General features: G+C 36.0%; 1 long non-coding RNA gene across 2 annotated transcripts; it reads right to left on the minus strand.

Moving 5' to 3' along the window:
• Nucleotides 1–524: 524 nt before the first annotated feature.
• On the minus strand, nucleotides 525–10,099 carry LOC121393629. 2 transcript variants are annotated; one of them, XR_005961202.1, is made up of 4 exons: nucleotides 9,997–10,099; nucleotides 4,604–4,669; nucleotides 2,243–2,434; nucleotides 525–886 (listed from the first exon to the last, which is right to left on the minus strand). It is a non-coding gene; the product is annotated as an uncharacterized LOC121393629 (long non-coding RNA). The 2 variants fall into 2 exon arrangements; XR_005961203.1 differs by lacking the exons at nucleotides 4,604–4,669; nucleotides 9,997–10,099 and adding an exon at nucleotides 2,756–2,846.
• Between the last annotated feature and the right edge of the window lie 976 nt (nucleotides 10,100–11,075).

The following is an 11,075-nucleotide window of genomic DNA, read 5'->3' on the forward strand; positions in this document are numbered from 1 at the left end:
ACAGAGAAATAAACAGAATTGTTATGTAGAATGAGAGGTCAATGGGGAATCAGCAGCAATGTGATCACTGCTGATTTCAAATAGAATTCTGGCATATGAACCCATACTGTTTCTTTATAAGTGCACAATGCTTTACTGGACTGCACCACACGTGTATTATATATATACAAACACACACAAATCTTCAAACCTGCACACCCTTAAAAAAATCTTTGCCCTTTTATTTTTAATACATTGTACAACAGTCCAACATTTCGGTCCTAAGCATTCTGCATAACAGGTCCCATACCTGTATACTGTAAAGCCATAATTATCACACATAATAACACAAAGCTATTACATGCATATTGTCTCAGGACAAAACAGATTACATTAATATTAATGAAGCAAACCAGACTTGGTCCCAGAATATATCTCTCTCCACTATATATATCTTACACCAACACCACATGCAATTTAATAGCAGAACAACTTCTTTAACTTCTACCCATTGTTAACTAAACCAAACATTCCAGTCCAAGGCATTTACATTGAAAGAAATATTTAATATATGTGGGCGTGCTTTTATATAATGCAATACAAAATAAAGTAGCATTTCCAAATAAAACATCTGGTTAAAGAAGGGAAATTGTTTATGACGATGCTTGATTCATTTTTACAAATGTGTATTTAAAAAAAAATGTAATATTCTTCCCAACCTAACCGCCGAATATTTGAATAAACAAATAGATAAATAGACAAATGTTAAGTATGTTGGCATGCATTAGCCTTGTGGTCCAATATAAATGAGCTTCCATTTTCAGTCCGCGGTGTCAGACTAAGACATCCTTCATCTTTCCTTTTAAGGGGTGTATGGCAGTACTGATCCCCAATGACTGACTCAAACCTGTAGAAGACAGGACATTCATTTTACTGTGGATACAACAAACTGCAGTTGAACAACTTGCAATATACAGTGTGTTATTTTTTAACTTTACACCATTAGTATTTTTTTTTTTTATTAAACAAGTATGGACCCCTTATCCAGAAAGCTCCAAATTATGGGAAGTCTATCTCCCACAGACTCCATTTTAATGAGATATTTCACATTTTTAAAATGTATTTTCTTTTTTAACTGTAAAAATTAAAACAGTGCCTTGTATTTGATCCCAACTTAAATATGTTACTTAGTGGTGGCAAAATAGTCCTATTGGGTGTATTTAATGTTTAAAATATTTTTTAGACTTAAGATATGGAGATCCAAATAACAGAAAGAACCATTATCTGTACTGTAAAACCCTAGGTCCCAAGCATTCTGGATAACAGGTCCCATACCTGTATATTCATTTATCTTTACAAATGTTTTCTGCTTTCACTGTAATTGAGTACATATTTATTGTTGTATCTATATACTTTGATGTATCTGCATCAATTGGCCACCCAGCACAATGATCAAAATCATCAGTCCTACATATATATATATATATATATATATATATATATATATATATATATATATACACACACACTATATAAAAATATATATACACACATATAGGCACATATATATATATATATATATATATATATATATATATATATATATATATATATATATATATATATATATACACACACACACACACATATATATGTTCAGATGGTGCCTATGTATATATATGTTCAGATGATGCCTATGATTAAGGGAGTGATTCCCGAAACGCGTAGGGCGTTGGATCCTTGTATGTGTTTGGAATAAATATTTATTCCTAGTATTGGAGTGCCGTCCTTCCTTTGGATGTCTATGCATGTTCAGATGGTACCTGCACTCGAACTCCAACTTCTGTTTGCGGGTGCTGGGTCAAATTCAAATGTATAATTCTTATAGATGGACCCGCACTCCAAATTCATGTGAAAAAAAGGCTTTTATTTACATGAATTTGGAGTGCGGGTCCATCTATAAGTAATATATATATATATATATATATATATATATATATATTTTTTTTTTTTATTATTATTATTTTTAAATAATGCCTATTTTTGGTACACAGTTACAAATAGATTCAACAAAAATACATGATTTGTTTTTTAAAAAAAAGCATCAGTCTTTTTTTATATCAGTTTAGCCCAGTGCTCCAATTCCTGTATGTATATACAGTATGACACCTATAAATGAGTTCAAAGGCTGAAGGGAATCACATGCAGGGAGACTGATCCATCCAATAATTAGTATCCCCTAAGTATATGCTGTGACACCAACCTCTTCATGAAGTTTAAGTACCTTTTCGCTTTCCTTCCAGAAAAAATCCCCTCTGTTCCAGTCAGATCACACCAGCCTGGCATGGGATTCTGCCACTTGCTTGCTGGATGAGCAAGGTAAGCTTTTTCCTTCTCCGGCATCCCTTCGTTATTTAGCATCTTTATCATCTGTTTTGTCTTCTGTTGTGCGTCACTTGAATTATTGACAGATGGACAGGGAGAGGGGTGGAATAAACACAAGAAACAAAATAGCTAAACAATGAGTATGAAAAGACAAAGTTCGAAATTAATACATCCCACGGAATTGTTATGTGATTTTTCCCTGCAAGGTCAAGTTTGCTTGTAATTTGTTGAATAAAACACATAACAAACCGAGGATCAGATCTCCTAACATTAAAGGACAAGTGCAGATAAGATGCAGGTTGATTGACTGCTTTAGAATAGAAGTTGCCAAACAGATTGCCTCAATCCTGCAGCTCTTGTGCTATCCTCAAATTTAAGATGAGACACTTACACATCTGAAAATCTCTAAACATTTGGAATTCCTACGCCGTACATGAGGAGAAACCCTCATTTGCTTATTGTTAGAACGACAATTCATCATTATGCTGGGACACATGGATCTGCTCGGAACGGCATGTGTCTGCACGTCTTATTTTGCTGGAGTAGGCGAAGGTCTAAAGCAGAATCCTAATGATTTCTATTAGTCCCTTTTACTAATTCAACTGGATAATAGATTTTTTTTAGTATTGTTTCCAAAATCACACTCAAGCTAAACAAGATTAAATAGCCATATTTACACTCTGCATATTACACTGTCTGTATATAGAGAAAGATAATCAGTGAACAACAATATTATAACATATATATATATATATACTATATATATGTTATGCGTGTTAAATATAAACTGTATATTTATTTATAATATTAGTCACATATTGTGGGGTTCTTTAAAATGAAATATATTGTACATAAAGTGTTTGTGAGTGCAGAGAGTGCTATATATAATATAATAAAGAGAATATAATACACTACAAATTTTAAATGCCCGACAACCTTGCAGTTAAAAATGACCCACAATACCATGGCCAAATACATAGAAATACGAAGAAGGTTTTTATGAAATGCAGCCTGATTCCTTACAATTGTACTGGGGAAGGTTTTGTCTGTGGTCTCCCTGGAGGTGTCAGTACAGGATTTTTGTGCAGTGCAAGTGGCAAAGCAAGGGTTAAACAAGGGCCCCATCTCTCCTTTCCCTATGGCAGAAGAGAGATTTGTAATTTCCTCCACTTCATAACCCACAATAAATAGGTCTCTGGGACAGATTTTGGGAGCTGAAATTAACTGGTTAAATGCTGGGTTCGATGTAGACTTGCTGTATTTTCAGGCCAGCTAGTGGATGTCATTATAACCCAAGATTGAGTCTAATGGAAATATCATCAGGAGACAATTACCCTTACAGACTATTCACTTTCCCTTACAGACACTGTCATTTGAGAAATAGGATCATTTAATTTCATACGGGACTAAATAACACCCAACGGCTTTAAATTGCCAGTTTCTTAAAAACCACCCATTGGAATAAATTGCCACGCTTCTCTCTTCCCTTTTCACAGGAATGTTATGAGAATCGAGGCTTTGTGGAAACTATCAAGAAACCAATAATACCGACCAGGCACACCCTGAGAGCTGTCTTGGGCTGTCATAATGACAACTTGATCTTGGATTTCTGTATTTTGTACAAACACATATATTTTGTGGTTAAAATCTGTTATTTTTATATAATTTTCCTGCTCTGAAACATAAATGCAACGAGTTTTCCTTGATCTTAGATTTGGGAGATATATCTCTATCAAATATATGATTTCTTCCCAGTTAGAACTAGGGGATATCTATTCAGTATTACCTTGCACATTGTCTGGCTGGTTAAATGTGGAATACTGTAGCCAATACTGTGCAGAGAAATGCCTGGGTCCTACTGCATAGAAGTCATTTCAGCCACAAAGTCTACCAGTTGATATTAAACATCCCTTTGGAGTTCTTCTATTAAAACATCCCTTTGGAGTTATATGGAGCAATATCAGGTATGTGCAATATAAGGTTAGAATTATATAAAAAGGGGTAGCAATGCAAGAGAAAATGAAACTGAACCATCACAAGAATTAAATAATATTTTAACAATGTAAGACAGACCAATATACAATTGTTATGGTGAGTTAGCGATCATACAGAAGCATGGCTGGCCTTAGAGTGTTCGTTATTTGCAGTCACACAGGGCTGTATAAGTGCTGGTCCATATCCTTATACAGACACACATGAAACACACATTACAGTAACATTAATATTTTTCAAAACTAACCTCTAAGTTTGCACTGGAAGCTACAGTAAGATACTGTTGTCATTTTTCAAGTAGACAGTAGATAAACTGCGTTACCAATAGTTGATGGGCAGTCAACGCACCACGTTGCACGGAAGTGAGAGTGAACATGTGAGAATAAAATAAGAAGAAAGCAAGAGGATGAATATAGTAATAGGCTGGGGATGCCAGGGAAAAAAAATCAAGGACATGCGAGACTGAGAGAGAAGGAGATGGAGATCATGTGAGAATTATACAAAAACACAGAATAAAGGTAATGATAAACTCTAGGGAGAAAGCTGGAGTAATACTGGGGAAGAATTTTTCACAGTTTTAAGGTGCTTTAAGTGCTTGTTGTCGTGTGGTACATGAAAAAGTATAGATCAGAGTAATTATACCTTAATGCCCCAGTCTGCAAATAATGCCCTTACACAGGTGGATCTTGTACAGGTATGGGATCCCATTATTCAGAGAAAACCGAATTACGGAAAGGCTGTCTCCCATAGACTCCTTTTTCTTCCAAATAATCCAAATTATTTCTCTAAAAATAAAACAGTACCTTGTACTTGACCCCAACTGAGATATAATTAATCCTTAGTTGAAGCAAAACCAGCCTATTGAGTTTATTTAATGTTTACATGATCTTCTAGTAGACTTAAGGTACGAAGATCCAAATTACAGAAAGATCTGGAAAATTCCAGGTCCCGAGCATTCTGGATAACAGGTCCCATACCTGTATATCAAAGCTGTCTAACTACTGTATGCTGTTTGAGGGCAAATTCTGACCTCCAAATGATTTTTATGGTCCCAGCCTTCTCAAGAGCTCTGGAGCCTTAAGTATCGATTTCACATTTGGGTTTGCGTTTGTAAACTCCATAAGGCAGGCTCGTCCATTATTTTGAGTATACTAACCTTTGTAATTATATATTGAGATTAAAATATTTATTAAGTTGCACTCTTGTTTTCCTTTGTTTATACCAATTATGTATATAAATTGTATTTAAAAATAATTTCCAGTGCTCATTCACCTTGTGTGCAAAAAATATTATAAAAGAATTAGATGTTTTAGATGTTAGTACCACACTTTGGCCAAAATATGGATCGCATGCTAACCCATAGCACTGTGGATTTCTTCCCTTTGTTTCATAGGTACATACATTTTGTTAAAGGGATATTAAATGCATCAGTTAATAGTGCTGCTCCAGCGGAATTCTGCACTGAAATCACTTTTTCAAAAGAGCAAACAGACTTTTTTATATTTAATTTTGAAATCTGACATGGGGCTAGACATATTGTCAGTTTCCCAGCTGCCCCAAGTCATGTGACTTGTGCTCTGATAAACTTCAGTCACTCTTTACTGCTGTACTGCAAGATGGAGTGATATCATCCCCCCTCCCTTTCCCACCCAGCAGCCTAACAACAGTACAATTGGAAGGAAACCAGATAACAGCTCCCTAACACAAGATAAAAGCTGCCTGGTAGATCTAAGAACAGCACTTAATAGTAAAATTCAGGTCCCACTGCGACACATTGAGTTACATTGAGTAGGAGAAAAAACAGCCTGCCAGAAAGCAGTTACAACCTAAAGTGCTGGCTCTGAAAACACATGATCAGGCAAAATGACCTGAGAGCTGCCTACACACCAATATTACAACTTAAAAAAATACACTTGCTGGTTCAGGAATTTAGAAATGAAAAATACATCATAAAATCATGACAGAATCCCTTTAATATAATCTGACCCCAAACAATTATGTGCATATTTCAAATAATCTGGCCCAATATGTGTAAAAAGTTGGCTTGCTTTAAGGTTTTTGTACATCTGGAGCTTTCAATCAACAATAGATTTTTATGGTCAATATCTGTTTCTTTGGTGGAATCTGTGAGCAACCTACGATGGTCCATTGTATTTTTAATCACCACTACTAGTAGCAGCTATAGTTTGCCTAAATAGCCAGCTACGATGTCAGTTTAAATATGGCATTTGAGCAGCAGAGACAAGTGCCAGTGAGAATGCCGAAATGATCACTGCTGACTACCCAAAAGGCTCACAGCTGTATAATGTAAGAATTGCAATACTTTCATTATTCATCTGGTTCTTTGTGCATTGCTGCCAATTGCCAACAGCAGAGGAAATTCAGCAAGAAGAAATGATGTCTCCAGAGTGTCTCTGGTGAAAGCAATATGGCTGAACACAAATAATTGCCAAAGATGCAGAATCATAAATGCAACAGTATGTTGCATTGGCTCTTTTGCCCCAACATTAAAAGGTATGTAAACTTTCCATGTCTTAATCCACTATGTGTTACCCAAATGTTGAATACAACTTACAAAATACTTTATTGCATATTAATCATATTAAAAGCAGAAAATTGAGGAAGGAGAAGACGACTGACGAGAAGTGGAGGAATTGGATGTCATCATGGACTGGGGAGCAAAGAGTTCTTGAGTGACACTATCACTAGTCTTGAAAAGACAAAGCCAGAACATTAATCGAGCAATTAAATTGGGAAAATGCAATGCAAACAAGGGCTAGTAAACAAGAGAATAATTCTAATGTGCAAATTCTGTACAGTGTCATGCCTATTTGATAGCCCAGTGGAGTGTCTGGCCAGAGGTGGGAAAGTTAGCATTTATCCTTGTGATCACGCTACTCTGTTTGAATAGATGTCTAATAATAATTACTTTGTAAGTTAAACATATGTGACCCTCTGATTTATAGCAGCTAATGATGCGTTTCAATGACATTCAAGTTGGACATTGTATTTAATGCATTATTAATGTTGCCTGTACAATTAAGCAGAGGTAGCATTGTTAAAGTGGAAGTTTACCCAAAAATAGCTTCCTCCCTCGTCCATATTTTTAAGTAATCTAAAATAGTCTATTCAAACTTGCAGTTGTATCTAGGGTCATTGACACTAAAGGTGGCCATACACGTAGAGATCTCTCCCCGATGTGCTCACAGTGATATCGGGCTGATCTCATCGTAGGCCCTAGACAATACGGACGGTCAGATTGCGGGACCGCATCAACCAATAGATGCGACCGCAATCCGACGGGATTTTTAACGCTGCCTGACTTTCAGCCAGATATCGATTGGGAAAGCCCCTTGGAGGGCCCTACACACTGGCCAATAAGCTGCCAACTCGGTCTGTTGGCAACTTTTATTGGCCCGTGTATGGCCACTTTTAGGAATTCAAAGTGGAATGAATGTGAGCCATTCTGGCTAACTGATACAGTTATAAGCTCTTGTGGCTGTTTGTTTGTTTCTGTTTACTTCAATGTAATAATAAAAGGTGCAAAGTTTACCCCAGTTCTTGAAACTCATAACAGCCAATAAGTATGTAGCATTATAATGCTCTGCTGTCTGTTGGTGGTTGGTAGGGATGGGCAAATTTGACCCGTTTCGACAAAAATTCGCCCCGGGCGGAATGTCGCCGTCACCCATTAAAGTCTATGGTTGTCAAAAAATTTTTGTCGCGCGGCGAAATTTTTTGACGCGTGTCTTTTCATTTTGACGCATGCCACCATACCACGGGCGTCATTTTTTTGGCGAAACAAGGCGAAAAAATTCGCCCATCCTAGTGGTTGGTGCTTTGGTGAACTAACATTTATAACCTACAATGCTAGTGTCATCCCTTGTCAATGGCTCCTACTGTAGAGGAATAACATTTTGGTTCAGAACAATTCTATTCAACTACAGAGCTATTCTGCTACTGAGCATATTAGCATGCATTTTTTGGTAGTATCGTTTTGAAGAACCTCTTTGTGCATTTGGCGTTATGCACCTAATACCACAGCCATCTTAAATTGTATTAAGCACCCACATTGTCCATTTTCGGACCAGGATTTTTTTAGGACTAGTTTCCTGGAGTCTAATCACAGAAGTGGATATTTAAAATATGGTGATAAACTTGTGTTAGATTAAGTCTTACGCACCCTGGTTAAATGAAAGCGGATCCATGTGAATTTTATGTGTATATATATATATATATATATCTATATACATTGTATCTAAAAAGAGATTGTGTTTATATAGTAATGTATGTCAATGCACATATACTCATACAAACTATGTATTAATACTTATTAATATATATATATAATATGTTCACAGGCCCTGAACTGATATATTAACATTCTGTGTGCACATTGTACATTTCCACAGTACTGTTAATTGCTTATACATGTACAATGTATGTGACCATGCATTGATGTATTATTTATCACACATTACATGACATATATTGTTTAGTCATGTTAGTAGATGCTGAATTAACACATGGGACATAGTTTGACCCATGGCCTCTTTGTGGAAGGTTGTATTGTTGATCGGCGATGCCAGCAGTTTCTATGTTTGACCACCCTTCCCAGTATCCTTTAGAGATTATTCTGCCATTACAGTCTCCGTGTCCTTCAATACTATGGCTTATTTTGCCAGACTAGTGGCTCCTAGTCAGGATTTATGACTAAGATGCTCTAATTGTGATCTCTACTACAGACACTAATCAAGTAATTTCCCCATCCCAGCCCCATCAAATTGCTCTTTAGCTGTTGAACTGTGGAGTTTTGCTTCTCTTTTCACATGCTAATCACACCCATTCAGCTTCTCTCTGTGAGGCTATTTGTAGTGGAATAAATCTCCTTGTTTGCCTGCTGCATGATTAATTGATATTGTTGTATGGCTTTTGTTCAGGCTGCAGGGAACTGAAAGGCAGAGCATATTGGATGTGCGGACAGGAACACAGAACATCATTTCACTACTGAGGTCTTTTAAAGGTCGACAAATAGACTGATCACAGTATTCATTCCATTTATTTTTACTCATTACGAAATATGATGGAAGAATACGTTGAACCACTAAATAGCCTAAACAGCCAGCCTGCAAGGGAAAAAGCCGAATGGAAGAAACCAAAAGATCTTAATATAACCAAACCATGTCTGTGGTGGGTGTAAATCATAATTCCTATTGTTTTGTTTGATCATGTATTTGCTGTATATTATAATTTATGAGATTCAAACCGTAGAATTACAAAACATTTGCACTATTTACATTTTTAAAATGACAGAAGAGCCCCTTCCTTGTATAGAAACAAAGGAACTAGACATTGCATCTCAGGCAAAGCATTTGGCAAACTAACACTAGGAAATAAAGTACAAGAACACCTATTATCATATATCATTAGAGTAATTAAGTTACACACACACAACAGCCAGATATAGATAAATAGAGAGAAAGAAAGAAAGAGAATGATAGAAAGAGAGATAGATGGATGATAAAGAGACTAAAGTAATTAAAAAATGTTGTTAATGATCACAAGATGTGTTGTACTCCAGTCTACCACCTGTAAAAACATTTTTTTTAAAAGTTACCCCCACATAAAAATATTACACACCTGTAGAGGTCTCCTGATTCTCCATACCAGGAAACATGCTCAATGCCTGACACATTTCTTCATGAGACTCAATGTAATTCATCCCTTAGGTTCAGTCCTAGCTGTTTATGAGTAGGAGAAGAATGTGTTTTTACTGGGATCTCGGTCACAGATGTAGGACCTGTTAAGCCAAACATCTTACTTCTTTCTTTATTCATTCAGTGAATGCAGTTTTTATTCTCTTGAGGCATTATTCCAAGTTTAGGGATTCAATTAAACAACTCCACAAGGTTCAGTTTCTATACAAGCTCACTGCTAATTTCAAATATTTCTCTATTCTACGTTCTTAAACAAAAAAAAGGGGGGGAGAAAAGAAACTGTCTCCTTTCTTTTTCATTCTGTGCAGGGTAATTGATAGTCTCTATCAGAGGTCAGGATTTGCATAGGAATTAAGAGCCACAAATTAATTTAATATTCCATGCACATCTCCAATTATTTCTCCAGACCTTTGTCTGTGTCTCTGGCAGAAAGAAGGATCAGCTGCTCTTCAGGCAGCAACATCTGTGCAGTTAATAATCTGATAAACAGCTAATACAAATAGTTTCTGAATGATCTGCCAAGCTTAGGATTGATTTAACCATTTGTCAAAGCTTTATATGGTGTTAAAAAGAAAATAGAAGGTACTACCCCCTTCAGTCGTTAATAATGTATGGATATATGCAGTAGGTGGGGTTCATGGCTACTTGCTCCCCAATCAAATAAATATTTTCAAGTTGCATAGCGTTTTAATAACAACTAAAAACAGTAATGGATGGCCTGTCAAATAGAAGTATAACAAACAAGGGAAAGTTGTGCTCACCACTATTTTTTAAAACCATTAGGCGGGGGTGCAATGAGGCTGTGACCACAAAATACATATAGACAAATACAAGAGTCCTCTGCACTCAACCCATTATCAATATATTTAAGACAGAGACATTTTGTGCATACTGCTACTGAAAATTTGTCTATATGTAATTTAATCCTCCATTATCTCTTGCTTCTTCATGTTAATTGACTACACTGGTATTAATATATGGTGAGTAACACCTTGCTCTACT

Source organism: Xenopus laevis, chromosome 5L, assembly GCF_017654675.1.
Source record: "Xenopus laevis strain J_2021 chromosome 5L, Xenopus_laevis_v10.1, whole genome shotgun sequence".
In the NCBI taxonomy this organism is placed as follows: domain Eukaryota; kingdom Metazoa; phylum Chordata; class Amphibia; order Anura; family Pipidae; genus Xenopus; species Xenopus laevis.